Below are 20,758 nucleotides of genomic sequence, written 5' to 3'. Positions count from 1 at the left end.
CCTGGGCAAGTAATTTACCCTGTTTGCCTCAGTTTCCTCATCTGTCAAATGAACTGGAAAAGGAAATGGCAAACCACTGCAGTATCTTTGCCAAGAAAACCATTTAGGGGTCAGAGTCAGACATGACTGAAACAAATGAACAATATAAACCTGGGAATCACCTGCATAAAAATAACTAAAATCTATGGGAACTGATGAAATCACCAAGTCAGATAGTATAGAGAAAGAAGAGAGCCAAGGTCAGAGCCTTGGGGGACAAGCCATGGTTAGTGAATGTAACACACACGAATAATCAGCAAAGCAGACCAAAGAGACATCAGTCAAGTCAACAAGAAGCATTAATTACGTCACCTAGGACAACAAGGTGGTGCGGTAGATGGAGTTCAAATCCAGTCTCAGACATTTACTGGGTAGGCAAGTCACTTCATTGCCTCCACTTCCTCATCTGTAAAATGAGGATAATGAACAGTGCCTTCCTTGAAGGGTTATTGTGAGGATCAAATGAAGTATCTGTAAAGCATGTAGCACTTTAGTACCTGACACATAAATGTTAGCCATCACCATGTGACAGGCTCTGAGGAGTGATCTGAGATAAGAAAAGCAGGAAAGCAGTCATTAAAATTTAATGAGATGGGAGGGTCCAGAAAAGGTTCTGACCACATCAGATGCTGAAGAAGGTCAAGAAAAATGAAGACTGAGAAAAGGCCATTAGATTTGACTATTAAGAAAACATTGGTAGCTTTGAAGAAAGCAATAGAATGATGAAAGTAGAAACCATAGTGCAGACAGTTTAAAAGAAAACGAGAAAAAAGGAAGTCAAGGCACTGAATGTGGAGAGCTTTCTTAAGGAGTTTAGCCATAAAGGAAGGAGGAAAGATAAGAGGATGAGAGCTAGCTGGAATGACAGGACCAAATGATTAGGCAGGGAAAAGAAGAAGTACATAGGAAGAGACTGAAGATAAGAAAATAAAGATGACAGTGGAGGCAACTTGTTGGAGAACTCAAGAGCATATGGGATCAAGAAATACATGCAGAATATTTACCAACTCTTCATCCAAGACTGGAGTGAAGAACATTGAGGGGGAAAGTGTCTGAATGGCGTGAGATGAAGAGGAAAACGAAGTTCTCAGTGAAAAGGCCTGATTTTTTTCAGTAAACTATGAGATGAAGTCCTCAGATATAAGGGTGGGAATTTTGAGGAAGGAAAGTCATCAGTCCAAGTGGGATAGCAAAAACTTTCCCTGATCCAGTAAGAGTCCAACTGATATAATATAGCATAAATTTGTAGCAGACCCAAGCAGCACAGTTTCATTATTTTCTCTAGCTATTTGACAGCATGTAACTATAAAAAAGTACATGATAGGAGAACTCCAGAGTTCGGATCTGGAAAGATTCTGATCACTGATGGAACAAATGAGCAAAAGATTTGAGAGTACAGGATACTATAGAGTTAAATTGGCTCACCAAGTGGCCAAGACAGGAAAGGGAAGACAGTGTGAACAGTACAGGGTTGAAGACTTTGGGAAAGAACAGAGGGATGAAGGGTATGAAGGTCACCATGAGAACAAAGGACAGAGCTTGGGATCACTAGACATTAGGAAAGATGAAATGATAAAAAGATTCCATCAGAAAAAGTAACCTCAGAGTTCATTAACAAGGAAGAAAAAGACACAGGCAATGACAAGATTAAAGACATGGCCATCTCGATGTGTAACTGAGCCAGAGGAGAGAAGAAAGTCATGGGAACTGAGCAGAATGAGGAACTGAGGAGTCAGGGTTGGCTGAGGGAGCACTGATATGTATGCTGAAATGTCCCAAAAGAGGGCACAAGATGGAGAGGAGAGAAAAATGGTGAGTCAAGTATTAAACTCACTGAGGAAGGAAGAAAGTCTTGGAGGTTGAGGGTTAACCACCAGGATCTGGATTGCGTGATAAATATGGACAGCTTAAAGCTCAAAGGAGGAGAGGCTGCTTAGCCAAGGTGAAAGAGAGAGTGCCTGGAAATGGCAACGGGAAGCAAGGAATATTAAGATTTCCCCCAGAGCAAACAGTAGGTCCTGGGATATAAGAGAAAGAGTAGCCAGTACTGGAAATAGTGTGTTCTTCATTACAAAGCAGGCATTCTAACCGGCACAGAGAAAGATGTGGACAGATCTGGAGAGGAATTTTGGAGATCAACTAATTCAACTCCATCTTTATTTATTTATTTTTTACTTTTTTTAATATAAATTTATTTATTTTTAGTTTTTAATATTCACTTCCACAAGTTTTTGAGTTCCAAATTTCTCCTCCCTCCCCCCACCCCAAGATGGCATGCATTCTGAATACCCCTTCCCCTGGTCTGCCTTCTCTATCTCTCCCCCCTCCCTTCTCTTATCCCCTTCCCCTTCTATTTTCCTGTAGAGCAGGATAGACTTCTGTACCCCATTTCCTGTATTTCTTATTTCCCAGTTGCACGTGAAAACATTTTTTTTAAAACATGTGTTTTTAAAACTTTGAGTTCCAAATTTTCTCCCTTCCTCCCTCCCCACCCCCTCATTGAAAAGGCAAGCAACTCAATATAGGTTGTACATGTGCAGTTATGCAAAACACTTCCTTAGTAGACATGTTGTGAAAAACTAACTCTATTTCCCTTAATCCTATCCTGCCCTCCCATTTATCTATTCTTTCTTTTGACCCTGTCCCTCCTCAGAAGTATTTGCTTCTGATTACCCTCTTTCCCAATCTGCCCTCCTCTCTATCACCCCCTGCTCTCTTGTCCCCTTCTCCCCTATTTTCCTGTAGGGTAAGACAGATTTCCATACCCAATTGAATGTGTATGTTATTCTCTCCTTAAGCCAAATCCTATGAGAATAAGATTCCCTCATTTCTCACCTTCCCTGTTTCCCCTCCACTGTGAGAGACTTTTCTTTTGTTTTTTTTTTGTGAGATAATTTACCCCATTCTACCTCTCCCTTTCTTCTCCGAGTATCATCCTCTCTCATCCCTTAATTTTATTCTCCAGATATGACCCCTTAATCTTCAACTCACCCTGTGCCCTCTATCTATATACATACATACAATTTTTTCCTTCAACTACCCTAATACTGACAAAGTTCTCATGAGTTACAAATATCATCTTTCCATGCAGGAATGTAAACAGTTCAATCTTAATAAGTCTCTTATGATTTCTCTTTCCTGTTTACCTCTTCATGTTCCACTGGAGTCCTGTATTTGAAAGTCAAATTTTCTGTTTAGCTCTGGTCTTTTCATCAGGAATGCTTGAAAGTCCTCTATTTCACTGAATGACCATTTTTTCCCCTGAAGGATTATACTCAGTTTTGCTGGGTAGGTGATTCTTGGTTGTAATCCTATCTCCTTTGCCCTCCGGAATATTATATTCCATGCCCTGTGGTCCTTTAATGTAGAAGCTGCTAAATCTTGTGTTATCCTGATTGTGTTTCCACAGTACTTGAATTGTTTCCTTCTGGCAGCTTGTAATATTTTCTCCTTGACCTGGGAACTCTGGAATTTGGCTATAATATTCCTAGGAGTTTTCCTTTGGGGATCTCTTTCAGGAGGAGATCTGTGGATTCTTTCCATTTCTATTTTGCCCTCTGGTTCTAATATATCAGGGCAGCTTCTCTTGATAATTTCTTGAAAGATGATGTCTAGGCTCTTTTTTTGATCATGGCTTTCAGACAGTCCAATAATTTTTAAATTCTCTCCTGGATCTATTTTCCAGGTCAGTTGTTTTTCCAATGAGATATTTCACATTGTTTTCTAATTTTTCATTCTTTTGGATTTGTTTTACAATGTCTTGATTTCTCATAAAGTCACTGTCTTCCAATTGCTCTATTCTAATTTTTAAGGAAGTATTTTCTTCAGTAATCTTTTGGACTTCCTTTTCCATTTGACCAATTTTTCTTTTTAGGGCATTTTTCTCCTCATTGGCTTTTTGGACCTCTTTTGCCATTTGGATTAGGCTGTTTTTTAAGGTGTTATTTTCTTCAGTATTTTTTTGGGGTCTCCTTTAGCAAGCTGTTGACTTGTTTTTCATGATTTTCTTGCATCACTCTCATTTCTCTTCCCAGTTTTTCCTCTACTTCCCTTACTTGCTCCTCAAAATCCCTTTTGAGCTCCTCCAAGGCCTGGCACTGATTTATATTTTTCTTGGAGGCTTTGGATGTAGGAGCTTTGACTTTGTTGTCTTCTTCTGGTTGTGGATTTTGATCTTCTTTTTCGCCAAAGTAAGATAATATAGTCTGACTCTTTTTGTGCTGTTTGCTCATGATCTCAGACAATTACCTGAGTTTTAAACTCCTTGTTAAGGTAAGAGTCTGCTTCCAACGTGGAGAGTGTACTGTCCCAAGCTTCAGGGGTTTGTATAGCTGTTTTATGAGATACTTGTAGGGACCTGTAAATTTCCAGTTCTTCCAAGGTGGTATGATAAGGGGCGAGGTGTTTACTCCTTTCCTGGCCTGTGACCACAAGTATTCTTTTCTGTCCCATAACTGTGAGGAGGGGTTCCTCTCCACAGCCACTACAAGCTCCACCACGCCAGTGCTCCTCCTCACCCCAGCACTGCCGCCCAGAACTGTGACCCAGATCCACACACAGGCAAAGCAAGAGATTCCTGCCTCAGCACTGGCAAACAGATCCCTGCAGTCCCTCTCTGATCAGCCACTGGATTCCCCCTCAGTCTGTGGGTTGGAAGCTCGGGAAGCAGCTGCCCCCCCCCCCGGCCAGGCTCTTGGGGAATGGAACTGAGACCCCGCCTTCCTCTCTGTCCACCGACAGAAACAGACTTTTCCCACTGACCTTCTAAGTTGTCTTTGGCATTCATGGATTGAGGAGTCTGGAAACCTCCACGGCTGCCCGCAATTCAGTCCTCTGAGGCCTGCTCCAGGTTTGCTGCGGTCTGTGCGCCCATGCTGCGCTGCTCTGCGCTCCCAGCCTGGCGCAATACACCTTTCTGATCAATCATCCAGGTTGTCTTGGGCTGGAAATTTGTTTCACTCTGTCTTTTTGTGGGTTCTGCTGCTTCAGAATTTGTTTAGAGTCATTTTTTATGAGTATTTGGAGGGGTTTGGGGGAGAGCTCAAACAACTCACTGCTTTTACTCTGCCATCTTGGCTCCGTCCCCCCTCAACTCCATTTTTAGAAAAGGAAACTTACGTCCAAAGAAAATAATAACTTGCCCAAGGTCACAAAGGTTTATCAAATACAAAAGTCAGCATTTGAATCCAAGTCCTCTAGCTTTACATTCATTCAAGTATAATCAACATTGTGAAAGTTCCCAAAGAAATGGAAAACTACTGGGACAGCTAGATGGCACAGTCGATAGAGCACTGGCCCTGGAGTCAGGAGGACGTGAGTTCAAATGTGACCTCAGACACATAATACTTACTAGCTGTGTGACCCTGGGCAAGTCACTTAACCCCCAATTGCCTCAGGCCCCTCCCCCCCAAAAAAAGAAAGCAATGGAAACTACCAACTGGTATACTTGAATAGATGTGTCTTTAAACACATGCACAAATATCATATGGATTGGCTCATTTTAATTAACTTCCTTCAGTGCCTTACACATACTGGGTGCTTAATAAATGCTGCATGAGAAAATTCAGAAGACAAAAGGCAAAACAGAACATTCCTTGATGTAAATATCACAGTATGGTTGTATGTTTTAGGGCCGATATTTTTCTAAGAACATCTTTCTGAAATTATAACAAAAGCCAATGAGAAAATGATTCAATATCCAAAATTATTCAGACTTTTCAAGAGAGCAACTTACGTGTAAAACAGTATCAAAGTTATACAAGTTTCTTCACTACTATAACAAACTAGTGTAGCAGTCTGCTGAGTCATTGTACTACTTTCAGCAAAAGCAACAGGACAAAAGCAGTAGGGAAGTAAACAACTCCTTTGTCCAGACTCTAACCTAAGATTAGCTGAGAACGTACAAATGGTATAATAATGAGAATTTACAAAAGACATGCTACTAAAATACTATGCCCATTAAATTCTAATATCAAAATCACTACTGTTTCATACTAATTAAAGTTCACTTCTGAGAGAAATTTGAAAGCATTCCACTGATTGATAGTAGTCAAGAAGATGCCAGATCACCATTTCTCTGCTCTAACAGCAACAGCATGATTTCTTATGATTGAGATTTAATGGAATTTTGACTCCATGCCCAATCCATGGTATTTATTGTCATGTTAAATAAAAATATCACCCACTTCTCAGAATATCAAAATTAAAGTTAAGTTTCCTTTACTCAAGGAACAGTTTCTAGAGACTAAGAACTTTCGATTACAAATATTATATTAGAACATACACTTAGAGCTGGAAGGGCCCATAGTGGCCATGTAGCCCAACACTTTCATTTTACTACTTCAGGCCCAGAGTTTAAATGGCTTGCCCAAAACCACACAAGTACAAAACAGCAGAGCTTGGATCTGAAGGTAGGTCTTCTGACTGCAAATCCAATGCTCTTCACAACATATCAAACTTGAAAGGCAAAGGTTTTTAATTTATATCGTGTGTGTCCGTGCATGTAGTATTTATAGTGCGATACTGGCTGATATTCTTATTTTAATCCAACTCACTGCATACTAGAGCTAGAAAACCTTAGAAATCACTTAATCAAATTTCCACATTTTACAGATAAGGAAACCAGAATAAGAAGTTGAATTTTTGGCAAGCAGGCTATGGGACACTAGCTTGTAAGAGTGATTGGAATATCTAAGACAGAGAAAGTGAAAATGCAGGGGGCAGCAAGGTGGCGCAGTGAATAGAGCAACAGCCCTGAATTCAAATCCAGTCTTAGACCAAACACTTGAAACTTACTAGCTGTGTGACCCTGGGAAAGTCACTTGATCCCAACTGCCTTAAAAAAAAAAAAGGTAAATGCAGCTTTAGGGCAGAAAGAAGTTCTTAGGCTAGCTCTTCTCTCTATGCATTTTAGCCTAATGACTTTCAAATACAAAGGAACCAGAAAAAGAGGGGAGGCTGGGCACTCCCCCCAATACACAAAGGATTATTTACTGTAGATAAGTAGATCTGAAGATCTACTTATCTGAAGATCTACTTACTGAAGATCAGAAATGCACAGTCCCTGCCCACCTAGGGCTCCCAGTGTCCTCCATTTACTGGAACGATTATATTCTTTGGGTTCCATTTACTGAATAGAGAGCCATTATATTCTTTGGAATGGAATTATATCCTATGGAATATAATGAAACAAAAGCTTGGACATCTACTGACCTGTTAAAAGATTTAAGCGGCATTCAAAAGTCTAGAGACAGCCCAGTAAGACAGCCAATGAAAGTGGATTTTTAGCTTCATCTAAGGAAAATGTCCACAATAAGGGCTCCCCAAAGGTGGAACGGGATGCTCCACTGGGTCCTACATTCTCCCCTCATTGGTTGTCATCAAGCAGAAGCTCATGCCAGCTAGTTAGGGATACTGTAAAGGAACAAGTTTGACTAGAAGGCCCCTGAGGTCTATAAAATGGGTAACACTATTTAGGATAAGCTACAATTCCGAGCAGACAAGACAACAAAGCTAACTCAATTCAATTGAATAAATATTTATTAAGTGTCTATTATGTGCCTGGCACAGTGCTAAGCACTAGGGATACAAAAAGAGGTAAAAGACAGTCTTTGCCCTCAAGAATGTCACTGTCTAATGGGGCAAAACTATACACAAAAGAAAGCTGAAAAGCAGGAGGAAGACTACCAGGACATAATGTTCCATGGAGTCAAAACCAAGCAGGACCATTGATCGAAAATAGAGAACTAAGAGGACACTAACAACAACCAGCTAAGAATATCTAAAACAAATATTCTTTTTTCATTTATGCTCAGGTCTGAAAATCCCTTTATAGGAACTGAATTCAAATATAAGTCTCCATACAAAAAAGGAGTTTAGTCCCTGGGTAACATAGCTGAAGAAAGCTTATAAAATGTAAAGGGTATAACAAGAAAGACAGGCCACTAGAGTAGTATTAAGAGATCTAGAGACCCCCGTCTGTTCTTTATTCCTTAACATCTCCAAACAAAAAATACTTATTATTTTCCTATATAAAATGTGGAAGGTAATGGTTTTAAGAAATGTGTTTTCTAACTAAGAAAATGTACTGAGAGAAAAGGAAAGGAGGAGGCAGACAAGCATAAATTACATTACAGGAAAAGGCACACAAACCTATTACAGCAGAGGGAAAGAAGGGAGAGAGATGAGCATTGTTTGAACCTTACTCTCATCAGACTTGGCTCAAAAAGGGAATAACATAATCAGTTAGGTTTAGAAATCTAACTTGCCCTATAAGCAGTAGGAGGAAAAAGGGGAAAGAAAAGGGAGGGAAGAAGTGGTAAGGGTAAAGGGGAGGAAAAGGGAGGGGGCTGATATAAAGGAGGCAGGAATGAGGGCAGAGGATCAAAAGCAAAACACTAGTGAGAGGGGAAAAGAAGAAAGGAGAAAGAAAAACATAAACGGGGGGGAAAAGGATGGAGAGAAAGACACAGATAGTAATCATAACTGTAAATGTGAATGGGATGAACTCTCCCACAGAACAGAAGTAGATAGCAGAATGGATTAAAAACCATAATCCTACAATATGTTGTTTACAGGAAACACATTTGAAACAGAGGGACACACACTGGGTAAAGGTAAAAGGCTGCAGCAGAATATATTATGCTTCGGCTGAAGTAAAAAGCAGGGGTAGCAATCCTGATCTCAGACAAAGCAAAAGCAAAAACAGATCTTATCAAAAGAGATAAGGAAGGAAACTACATACTAACATTGATAGACTTAGCCCTTCTCAGCAATGCAAGGATCTAAGACATCTCCAAAGGCCTCATGATGGAAAATGCTGTCCACATCCAAAGAAAGAACTATGGAGTTGGAATGCATATCGAAGCATACTATTTGCTATTTTTTTTCTTCTGTTGTGTTTTGTTTCCTCTTTCTGGTGGTTCCTCCTACTGGTTCTAATTCTTACCACCTCACTAATGTGAAAATATATTTAACAGGAATGTATATGTGTGTGTGTGTGTGTGTGTGTGTGTGTGTGTGTGTGTGTGTGTGTATACACACATATATATACTACATCAGATTGTGCACCATATTGGAGAGGGAAGTGGGAAGGGAGAGGGAGAAAAATTTAAAACTCAAAAACTTATGGAAGTGATTGTTGAGAAATCAAAATAAATTTAAAAAGTAAAAAATAAAGAATACCTATATAATAAATACTTTTTTAAAATGTTTCAAGATGCATCTCCCATTTGAAAAGAGGAATCACTGAGAAATCAAAATCTTCCCCCAGCCCAACTGTAACTATCACTTGCCTGCTCCTACAAGTCCCTGTAAGACAAAGACTATAAAAGAAAAGAAAGTGAACCAGAACTTGGCAAGAATCACAAAAACACATTATATCAAGACACATAAACGACAGCACATTGTACCAAAACCTGTCACAGATGCGTACTTTGACAGGCTGCTTTTAGACATTATTTTTCAAAGGGACAAGATAAGGCAAGCTGGTTCAGTTAAACAAAGATGTCCCTCTGAAAAGATTTTACCATTATATTGGCTGTATGAAAGGGTCCAGTTTTCTTAATTTTATTTATTTACTTGAAGCTGAGTTTCTATATCTAGCCCAGCTGTAAATACAATGGCCACTCAGGGACCCAATTCCAATACTGGTCAGCATAGAAGCTTTAACCTGATCCATTTTTCTAACCTGTGCTGGTTCTCCCCTCCTTATGCAGCCTGATGGCCCTCTGATTCCCAGGGCTTACTATACTGGGGTCAGGCTTTGTACTGACACAATCAGCTTTAGCTCTTCTACAACTCTGAATTCCCTAACTCCACTGACATGCCAGCCTCAGTCTCTTTGGCCATGCACCACTACACCTGGCAAGTCTTCTTAACTTTAAAGTAACAATTGGACCTACCTAAAATAATTCTCTACTTTTCATAAAAAAAAAGAAAAATGACAGATTATATCCACAAACTGACTTAACTTACCTCACAGACTTTTTTTTAATGTTACTTGGACATTGCGCCTTTTCTTCAGGCTAAGGTGCATATTGTCATATATGATATGATCTGAAAAAGGAAAAATCCAATTAGTAAAAATTATGATCAAGGACACAAGTACAAAAATCTACTGACAGAAAAAAATTAATTGGGTTGGTTTTTTTTTTTTGGATCACATATATAGAGCTTAAAAGACCTTAAAAATAATTTGGTCCAAATTCCTTGTTTTACAAATGAGAAAACTAAAGTTATGAGTGTCTAAGAACACATAGGTAGTAACAGATCTAGGATTTCAAAGTCAGTTTCTGATTGCAAACATAACACACTTTCTACTGTAGCATACTTACTGCCTTCACAGTGGGTTGTTGTTTTTTTTGGGGGGGGCGGTGAGCATAATTAGCCTACTCAGCATTTTAAGCACATATCACAGAACCATACAGTTAAACGCTATCAAGTGGAATAAGAATAAGCCTTCTTTTGCTCGTCTCTGAAAGGATCACTAGAAGCAGTGGGCGGGCGGAAGTTACAGACAGTCTCAGGCCAGACAGAATGGAAAAAAGATTTGAGCTATCCCAGAGTGAAATGGGGCACAGAAGGGTGGGTTCCCCTACAGGACTTTAAGAAAAGGCTGGATGATCAATTACTAAGTTGTAGAGGGGTTTCACTCTGGTAAGAATGAGATTAAAGGTCCTCTTCATTCCCTTACAACTTTGACTAGAGGCAGGTCAGTATCAGAGTGAATAAACTACTGAGTTCAAATACTGCCTTAGATAGTCCCTAGGTGTGAGACCCTGGGCAAATCACTTAACTTCTCTGTGCCTCAGTTTCTTCATCTCCAAAATGTGGCTAATGCAACTAACTCTGAGGGCTGCATGAGGACCAAATGAGTTAACAAATGTAAAATACTTTGTAAGCCTAAAAGTGCTGTATGTAAGATAGTATTAATGTTAGTCAGTCAGTCAATAAACATTTATTAAGCATCTACCATGCACCAGGCATTATATGCTAAGAGCTATGAGGCAAAGAAGACCAAAGCCAATCCCAACTCTCATGAAGCTCAGTCTAATGAGGAATACATGACAATTACAAACAAACAAGCTATTTGCAGGATAAATTGGAAAGGAACACAGAAAGAAGGCACTAGCATTAAAGAAGATATGGAAAGACTTCCTGAATTGTAGGATTTTAGCTGGGACTTGAAGTCAGGGAAGTGAGGAGGCAGAGATAGGGGGGAAGAGAACATTCCAGGCATAGGAGACAGTTAGTGAAAATGTTCTAAATCAGAAGAGGGATATTTGTGATTTTGTAAATATTTAGTCCTTTGTTTTAATATTCAGAAAAATTTTAAATGAGAGGAAAAGGTGCTACTCATAATTAGAATAACCCTACCCTGTCAGTCTTGGCATAATTACTATCACATTTTAATGGAAGGTCATAGGTAAATAAGTTTTTCTTAAATGTATCCACTATCTTCTCTCTGAACCTCTAGTACAGAATGAAAATCTGGCAGATAAATTTCCTCTTGGAAAAGAAAAAGTCACATCATCCACAAGGATTTACCAAACCAAATCTTCAAGCACTGCGCTCCCAAGTTCACTAAATTCATGGTCCACTGGATCATGAAAAAAGGAGTTTGAGAATCAATGCTTTTTATGCAAAAAAATCCAGATGGGGTACAACAAAATGTATATGACACAAATCCAACAGTCCCTGCCCTCAAGAAGCCCACATTTTATTGGGTTAGATAACATGTATATGTATATTAAAGATATATATAATGTACATGCATATATATAACTATACACATATTCATATGGGAATACATACTTCACATATGTGAAATACATTCCTACATGAAGAAATATACTATATGAATATAGGACTGTTGGGTTTATGTCTTTTGTCTTCTCCAAAACCCAGTAGAGCAACTGGCACAGAACAGGTCCTTAATAAATTTTTGGTTGACCTGATTTACCTTCTCTATGCCTCAAATTCCTCATCTGTAAAATTAGGGCATTAAACTAGGTGAGCTTGAAAGTACCCTACCAGTTTTAACCTTCCTATAGTAACCATCTCTTAGGATTAATGTAATAAGCATTAGCTTATTAAGCAAATAGAAAAATTCATTTACAGAAAAATATGGACTGTTCCTTAGATCATAAATTTAGAACACTAAATTTATAAATAATTTAGAACACTCCTAGGCCATGTGGTGAGGCGCCAGGGACCTTCCTCTTCCCTAGCTTAACTCTCATTACCCAGTTCCCCTAAGATACTGGTATCCCATTCTGACCTGAATACTGACCTCTATCCCACAACCCCTACCTCTACTAACCTCACAGCCACTGTTCCCCAAGATGCTTAGGATCTTGCTAACTGTGCTGTTAAATCTTAAATACTGTCTGGTCTTTCCATCTATGATGATACTGAACCACCCCTCCTTTATGTGTTGTCTTACCCAATGAGAAAATGAGCTGCTTGAGAGAATGAACTGACTCAATTTATCTATTTCAAGTACTTAGTCTCTACCTCACATCTGAAGGTAGAGTACGTTTTATTCTAGCATTTTTATTCTAAAACAAAACAAATAATGTGAAATCCTTTAGGATACTCTAGCAATAAATTTCCATTTTAATGAGATATAAATATAATGTAGTAGTTCTGATGCCTAGCTTGACTTGTTCAAAAAAAACTTGTGACAGTATAATGAGGCTGTAAGTCAGGAACCCTGACTTGAATTAGATATCCACTTTTAGATGGGACTTCAGGTGAAGTTACTTAGGCTCTCCCTACATTTCATGCTTTCTTTTGCAGTGAAAAAGAGGATGTCAACACTGAAAAATAATACTAAAACAAATTAGATAATAGGTGAAAGTGCTTCAGGTTCTTTTGGGGCAAAGGTGCTATAAAAATCCAAGGTATAATGAAGAGCTTATTATCACTATTACATATACCAAAGTGGCTGCCCTGGATTTTGGTATTTTAGCATCTGCAATGTGTTGCACAAAGTAGGCACTAAATTCCACTACACAAGTATTTTTAAAGCACTTGTCACGACAGGCTCTATTTTAGGGACTGGGGATGTGAGCTGAATGAAAGCTTGTTAAAGTATGGTCCTCACCATTCACATGTACACTGACTACCTGTTTAAAAAAAAATCCTTGGGCCTTTTCCCTGCCTAAGGAAGAGAAGCTAACTTCAACATCAAGCAATCAAGTATTGACTAAGGACTTTCTAAATGCAACACTGTGCTAGGCATGGAGGGGCAGTAAGGCAAAAAAAAAAAAGAAACCATCTTGAAACTGTCTCCTGGCCTTTGAGGAGTTTACATTTTATGAAGAGGAGAAGGCACTTACACATATATGCATAAACAACAACAAAAATACGAAGCAATAGCTTGGGAGAGGTACTAAGTAGACGACAAAATCAGGGAAGGCCTCAGAAGTTGGTATTTGAGCCAAGCTATAAAGGAAACCAGGAGTAACAAGGATATAACTTTCAGATGATCAACTAAAGTGCATTTGTAGCAATTATGTTCTTTAAACATTCTTTCTATCAATTTGCCATCATGAAATATTTAGTTTGTTCTTTAAAAGCACAGCAATTATCTACTGTACACAAAACCCACTATTTTCCTCTCCAATTACAGAATCTAAAGAATGTTTAAGAGGAAGGAACAATATTAACTTATCATGCCAAGTGTAGTCAACTCTCAATTTTATACCAACATATTATCCACAGTCTATATTATCAATATCAAAATACAGCTTTCAACTTCAAGAAAGATTTTTAAATCAAGAGTTTTAAATCAAAACACTTCATTATCCTGGAATCTCCTTATGGAAGTTGTAAATCAAAGAGGCAAGTTAAGGAGATTGTAAAGTAAAGGCAAATTTAGGGAGACTGAGAAGATACTTATATTTTGAAAGAGAATGAGAGGAAAATTTCAACATATAATGTTCATATCCATTAGCAGGTTGTAGGGCAAAATTTTTACTTTAGTTCTTAAAACTTAAAGCACAGCTAAATATATCATACAAGAAAAGCAGGTGCAATAGCCAGCAGAGTAACCAAACTAAAAAAATCTTAAATTTACAAAAATCTTAAATTTACAAGTGAAAAAAGCCCTCCACACTTGCACACCCTGGAGCCAGAATCTCTCCCCAAGTACCAGGTCCCCAAAGATAACTAAGCTAGACTTTTCCAGATCTTCCAGAGAAGGTTTCTTTATTTTGCTTGAAGTGAATTTACAGAGAAACACACCCACCCATATTTAAATAAGTAGCATAAAGATTTTAAATCCAAATGTACTAAACTCTCAATCATATCCATGCTAATGGAGGGACAGAGATAGCAAATGCCATAGAGAACAAATGTTCACTGTATCTGGCTTCAGAAGGTACTTTAATTTAGATCCATCCAGGAGAGTCTCTAGTTCTGTGAAAACTCAAAGGACTTCAACAAAAATAATACTATAAAAGTCTGATGGGAGAAACTGGTTCATTTCTCCCTTTATATACCTTCAAACTGACATAAAGGAGACTAAAACAAAGCTGCACTCCCTCTAAATTTGTTCAGTAAGTATTGAAGGATATTCAATAATGTCCTTGAAACAACAATTATAAAGTGTCTATTTCATGGCTCAAGGATGACTCTGTATGCATGAAACAGCATAAAAAATGCTAAATATCAAGGAAACTGAAGTCCATAAAAAAAAGCCAGTTGATCACAGAGGGAGAGCTTGGAGTTACAACTGAACAACATGAATGTGGCACTGGTATCTCTAAATTAATAAAACACCTACAGGAAGGTCTCCAGCACACTGGATAGATACCTTCTCTATCATCCAGTAGTGGGTCACCTTAGTTGCCTAATCACCCTCTTCAAATCACCTTGAACTAATCTGCACATGTTGTTAAGTTCAATTGAAAGTTAAGCTAACTAAAGGCAGGGACTGTTTGGTCTTTTTTGTCTCTGTATTCCCAGAACCTACAGGCACGACACCTTTCACACTGCAGGTGCTCAACAGATGTTTAATGATTTGAATGAATGGATTTTCATTTGGAGGAATGCAAAAGAAATGTCCACAATAATATTACACATCATCAAATTTAAGTATTCGGTGTATTTGGGAGGGTATATGCCAACCTGTCTGAAGGATACAAAATTATACATGGGATATTCAATACATAACAGTATATCAAAGTACCATGTGACTAGTACAAAGTTAAATGCTTACATGAGGGGCAAAAATGGAGGGGCCAGTTTTTCCCAGGGGGGTTGGTACCAACAAAACCACTTGGGGAGAAGGTGATAATAGAGCTGGATCCTGAACTGAGCTCAAGACTCATTCCTCTGGGCAGAGAGAATAGCATAAACAAAAACATAGAGAAAACATGTTTTAAGACAAGGAGTATTCCAAGTTGACTAGAATGTAGGGTTCACTTGGAGAAGTGGGACATAAGGCTAGAAAAAATTGCACGGTGGCCTGTAAAGAACATTAATTAGTAATCCTAAAACCTAGGTGCTATTTCTACCTGTGTCACTAACTTTGAGCAAGTCTATGACTTTCCATTTCTTCATCTGTAAAAATAAGGATTATAGCTCACCTTTAAACAGCATTTTCACTTGTCCTGTGAACCTCACAGGGTTACTGGATCACATATTTAGAGCTAAAAGGGAATCTAGAGGTGATCTAGTTCAACCTGCTTATTTAACAAATGAGGAAACAGAGGCCACAAGAGGTTAAAAGATTTGCCCAAAGTCAAGAGGTAGTAAAAGTGGCAAAGCTGAAATCTGAACCCACATCCTCTGACTACAGCATTCTTTTCACTTCCTCCATCAAAAGAGATATAGTAGCAGAGTGCTTACTGGCATCAGTTAAGAGTTACAGACATCCATACACATCATCCCAGTTATTTTTAAAAATAACTGCAATTTAAAAAAGTAACTGCAATTTGAACTGCAAACTAAAAAAAATAAAGAGGATGAATTCTACCTTTATTGACATTCTGCGCTACAGAAAAATTAAACATACTTATAAAAGACCTTCCATGGTATCTTTTTACTTTTAAGGGAATATTGGCATGCAGGTATAAAATGTCCTTCTAAATTACCACACTGGATTATACTTCAAAAGTCTTCCAATTTTATCCTGCTTTGAAATTTGTTTTAAAAATCACTCTTTAGTTGGTTATTGGAGACCATCTAATCAAGTAAATTTTAGATGAAAATCAAATCTCACTGGTTTCAGGGAAATTATTAATAACAAGAATGATAACAGAAGAAAAGTAGCATGGTGGGTTATAGAGGTTAAACGTGGCCCCCAGCCACATGCAGCCCATAACACAGTACAGCCTAAACCAGATTAAAATGCAATTGAGAAATATTTAACAAAATGAATAAAAATATAACCAAACAGATAACATTACATTTTAAAAACTAAATTAACATGGGTGCCACAGGGATCCTCGCGTACAGATTAACAGCCCCCTTTTCTATTTGAGTTTGACATCCTTGTTGTATGGATAGAGGGCCAACCTTAAAGAACTGGATTCAAGTCCCACCTATGATCCATAATAGTATACGACCCTGGGCCAGTTGCTTAATCTCTCCATTCTCTTTCTCTGAGACTAAATTGCAAAGAAGTCAACCTGGAATGGTAGAGGGAGTTTCCTCAATCCAGGAGTTTCCTATACCAACATTTTTATATCATTTTAAAGGTTACGAAGCACTTTTTATATGCTATTCCATTTGATTCTGTAGGATTGGTGTTCCTATTATTATCCCTATTTTATAGATGAGACATTATGAATTAACTCCCACATAATCTTAGTGTTAGAAGCAACATCAATGGCCATCAGATCTAAATTTAAAAAAAAAAATCCCTTCCTACAATATATTAGATACTTGCTTCCAGCCTTTGAGAAGGAACCCACCATCTCCCAAAGGATTTCATTCCACTTTGGTACATCCCTATTAAGAAGCTTTTCCTTCCTACCACTCTTCTCTGCAATGTCTGCCTAAACAAGACTAAATCTAATTCTCCAGATTTGACAGGTCTCTATATGATGTCTTCGAATATTTGATAAGCTATCGTGTCCCCACCAAATCTTCTTTTCTCCAAACTGAACACTTTGCCAGCTCCTTCAAAAGATCCTCATCTGCCAAGATCTCCAGGCCCTTTATAATTTTCTTCCCCCTCCTTTGATGCTCTTCAGCTTATCAATGTCCTACTCTAAATTTTGCAACTAAATACAGTAATACAGATGTGATCTAAACAGAGACAAATACAGTGAGATTTACACCTCCCTAGTCCTGAACACTGTATCTCATAAGCTGACTGCCATAAAACACTGTTAACTCTGAGTCTGAGGTAAATTAAGGCCCCAAGATCTGATATCTGAACTGATATCTAGCCTTTCTTCCTCCATCTTATATTTAGTGAAGTAGATTTTTTTAAATTCTCAGCCTAACATTTTACATTTATCCCTATTAAATTCAGCTTACTAGATTCACCCCCAATATTCCAGCCTACGGAGAAAACTTTGAATTCAGACATTCCTATCCAATAGCTATCTTTCTAGTATTCTCTCCACTATACTATGCTGTCTCAAACCATTAATAACTATTCGTTGGATCCAAATCCAGTACAAAGAGATTTCATATTAACCTTACGGTCTATCACTAAGTTGTCATACAAGGATTACTAATTCTTAATCAGGTAGTGTGGCGTATTAGAAAGAACACTGGATCAGGAGTCAGGTGTACTGTATTTTATTTTAGTTCAAGCTTTATCACTACCACAAAGTAAATTACTCTAATGACCTTCTCTGTAAAATGAGAGGGATTATCTAGAACTTCACAGTTCTAAAATGTTACCTTCTATTACTATGAATCTAAGATTCTGAACAAGCACTTTAGAAGAATGTCTGCAACCACTATAAGCAAAGAGCTATAATCAAAAAGTTTTAGTAAAAATTTTTACTAAAGATTGTTTGCAAATAAAAAATAAAAATGAATTCTGATTACATGGTAGTCTAACCTAAAATGGAAAATTACAAACACCACCAATTTCTAACTCTCCGTTTAGCAACAGAAAAACAAAACTGCTTTTATTCAGGTCTCTCCAATGGCTCCACACAGCAATAAGAACCCACACCCATTTTGTAGAGTACCTACTAGAGAAAGGGGTGGTGCTCAAGAACTTGGGAACAGCAAGAGCACCTTCAAGGTGATGAGAAGAGCCCTGACCATAGGCAGAAAAAATGCAAAAACTCCAGGTGAACTTGATTTCCCAGTCACAGAAAGTTAGACTTGGAAATACTTTAGAAATCATCTAATCCAAACCTCTTATCTTACAGATGAGGAAAGCTAAGGCTTATATGCAGGAAGGCTTGCCCAAGGTCAAAAAAGGGTACTGGAAAACTGCACTGATTGTTGGAAAAGATAAAATTTCGATATGACATGATTGCTTGCCCTCTTTACATACATTATCTCAACTGATTTTCATAACACAATATCCTGGTATCAAGTCCCAGCCCTGATTTTTTTTCTACTTAGACCTCAGGCAAGTCTCTTAACCTTCCTTAACATCAGTTTCCTCCACTGTAAAAGACAGGGATTGGAGCACATGGTTCGGAGGTCCTTTTTAACTTTAGATCTACGAGGCTATAACCCTATTACTAAGTACTCAATGCGCTCTTCACAGGGCTACCGCTAAATCTGATAAAGGGAAAGACACCAATAATACAAATACATGACATTGTGAAGGATAGCTAAGTGCGTTAGAGAAAGTACAAGAAGTGATGTGAGGTTCTGAGGGCGAAGGTCGTTTATCATCTAGAGGAAGATACCAGGGGAAGGCTGCCTGAAGAAAGTATAATCTGAGTTATACTCCAGAAATCTATTGGTCCTTCCCTACCATAGTTTTTTAAACTTCTTCACTACAATTAATAGAAAAAATGACAATATTTTCTATGAAAAGAATACAGTGAAACATTTTCCGTACTAAACCTAATGCAGCAAAAAGAGCTGAACTTAAGAGTCAATCCCAGTTCTATTACTGTCTTCCTGCTGATCTTGGGCCCCTTTAAATCTCCAACTTCCTTACCCATCCAATGCAAAAGGTCAGACTAAAATAAAGGGGCTCTTAATTTGGGATCTTGTGAACTTTTAAAAAAAATCTGATAACTGTATTTTAATATAATTGATTTCCTTTGTATTTTATTTTTTGCTTTCAAAAACCTTACTCTGAGAAGGGGTCCGAAAACAAAAAAGGTTAAGAACCTCTGAACTAGCTGGTCCCTTCCTGCTCTAAATCCCACGGCACTGTATCATATTCAGAAAAAAAAAATTTCACACCAGAAACAAGCAAAAATGATGGAAAGAGAGGGAAAGAGAGTAGAAACGTATAAGATTAAAGAGAAAATGGGATTTGGCAACTGGTGTAGAAAGGGGGAGGAGTGTAGTCTCAAAAATACAAAGATAGGAGGGGGAAAAGAGTCGAATTACAACTGGGAAAGTGGCAGAGATTAAGGAAATTAAGAAGGGCGCCAGGAAGAGAGAGACAGCTAAGAGTGATGGGGGAAAAGGGTCCTGGACGACAGAATTTAGGGCTGATCAGTGAGGCCAACCCTCTTAGAGTAAAGTGAACTGAGGAGGTGGGAGGGGGTGAGAGCAGAGAGAGGGAGAAAGAGGGAGAGAGGGAGTGAACCTCTTCTGTGGACCTTTGCTAAGAATTAGGCTTTAAAAGCATACAATAAAATACAAAGGAAACCAGAGGGAAGAAGGAGGGAGGTGAGAGGAAGGGAAGAGAAAGGGAGAAGGAAGTGAGGAAGGAGACAGTGGTGAGACAGGAGAGAGAAAAGAGGGATGGGGGAGAGGAAAAGGAGAGGAAAGAATGGGAAGTGAGGAGGGGAGACGGAAGAAAGGGAGGCAAGAGGGAGGAAAGGGAGGAAAGGGAGGACGGGGAGGGGAGAGGCGGCCGCTCACTCACCCGGCTCCCCGGGCCGGGCTGGGCGGGAGCCCCGGGGGTCCGCCCGGCGCAGCGGCTCCTCCTGGCCTGCGGGCGGCGACGGCGGCGACAGCCGGGGCGGGCGGGCGCACATCATGCGGCCGAGCTCATGACCCGGCCGCGGGCGCCAAGAGGAGGAGGCAGGGCCGCCGGCGCACGCAGGCTCCCTCGTGCCCGGGCTCGCTCCGGCTCGTTCGCGGCCTCTCCTACACAGAGCTCGACGCCGCAGCCGGCGCCTCACAGGCGACCCCGCCGCCCAGGGCTCCGCTAGCCGAGCGAAGCTCCCGGAAGTGATCTCGCGGAGGCACGGCGCATGTGCGGCATTCTAGGCACGCCGTTATTAAACTTCCGGAACAGGTTGGGGAGGAGTGAGGGGATGAAGAGCGCGAGGCATAAAGCGGGCGGAGCAAAAAGGACTAGGAAAGGTGGGGTTTAAGTTCAGCTGGTGAAGACGAACGTTTCCGACGGGGCAGGGAAAATCCATTAACCAATAGCAGACTTCCCTTGGACGTTTCCGCCTAGAGAAACAACTCCTCGCTGGGTTGGGAGACTTGAAAAGGGACTACGGGTCGCCGCTCCGCCCAAACTCTGACGTTTGGCGAATGTGCATGCTGACAGCTTTTGGGCGGTGGTGGGGACTCCTCCTGCTGCTGCCTATGTTGTGTGTCCTGGGACGAGTCCCCTCCCTTCTCGGACACTCTGTTTCCTCTCCTGTCC

General features: G+C 39.4%; 1 protein-coding gene across 2 annotated transcripts in view; it reads right to left on the bottom strand.

Moving 5' to 3' along the window:
• ZDHHC7 (zDHHC palmitoyltransferase 7) overlaps positions 1 to 20,347 on the bottom strand; it is a 50,821-nt gene extending 30,474 nt beyond the window's left edge. The window contains exons 1-3 of one of the 2 annotated variants that reach the window (XM_078149401.1): positions 20,024 to 20,347; positions 10,015 to 10,095; positions 4,801 to 5,022 (exon numbers count right to left, since the gene is read on the bottom strand). The gene's annotated coding sequence lies outside the window, so the exon portion shown is untranslated. The remainder of the gene's footprint in view (positions 1 to 4,800; positions 5,023 to 10,014; positions 10,096 to 20,023) is intronic. The other variant, XM_020989245.2, reaches the window with a different exon arrangement.
• Between the last annotated feature and the right edge of the window lie 411 nt (positions 20,348 to 20,758).

This window comes from Phascolarctos cinereus, unplaced genomic scaffold (genome assembly GCF_003287225.1).
Source record: "Phascolarctos cinereus isolate Bilbo 61053 unplaced genomic scaffold, phaCin_HiC Scaffold_2;HRSCAF=192, whole genome shotgun sequence".
NCBI classification, from domain to species: domain Eukaryota; kingdom Metazoa; phylum Chordata; class Mammalia; order Diprotodontia; family Phascolarctidae; genus Phascolarctos; species Phascolarctos cinereus.
Note: the sequence above shows the minus strand (reverse complement) of the source record. Positions and strands in the feature narration are given on the sequence as shown.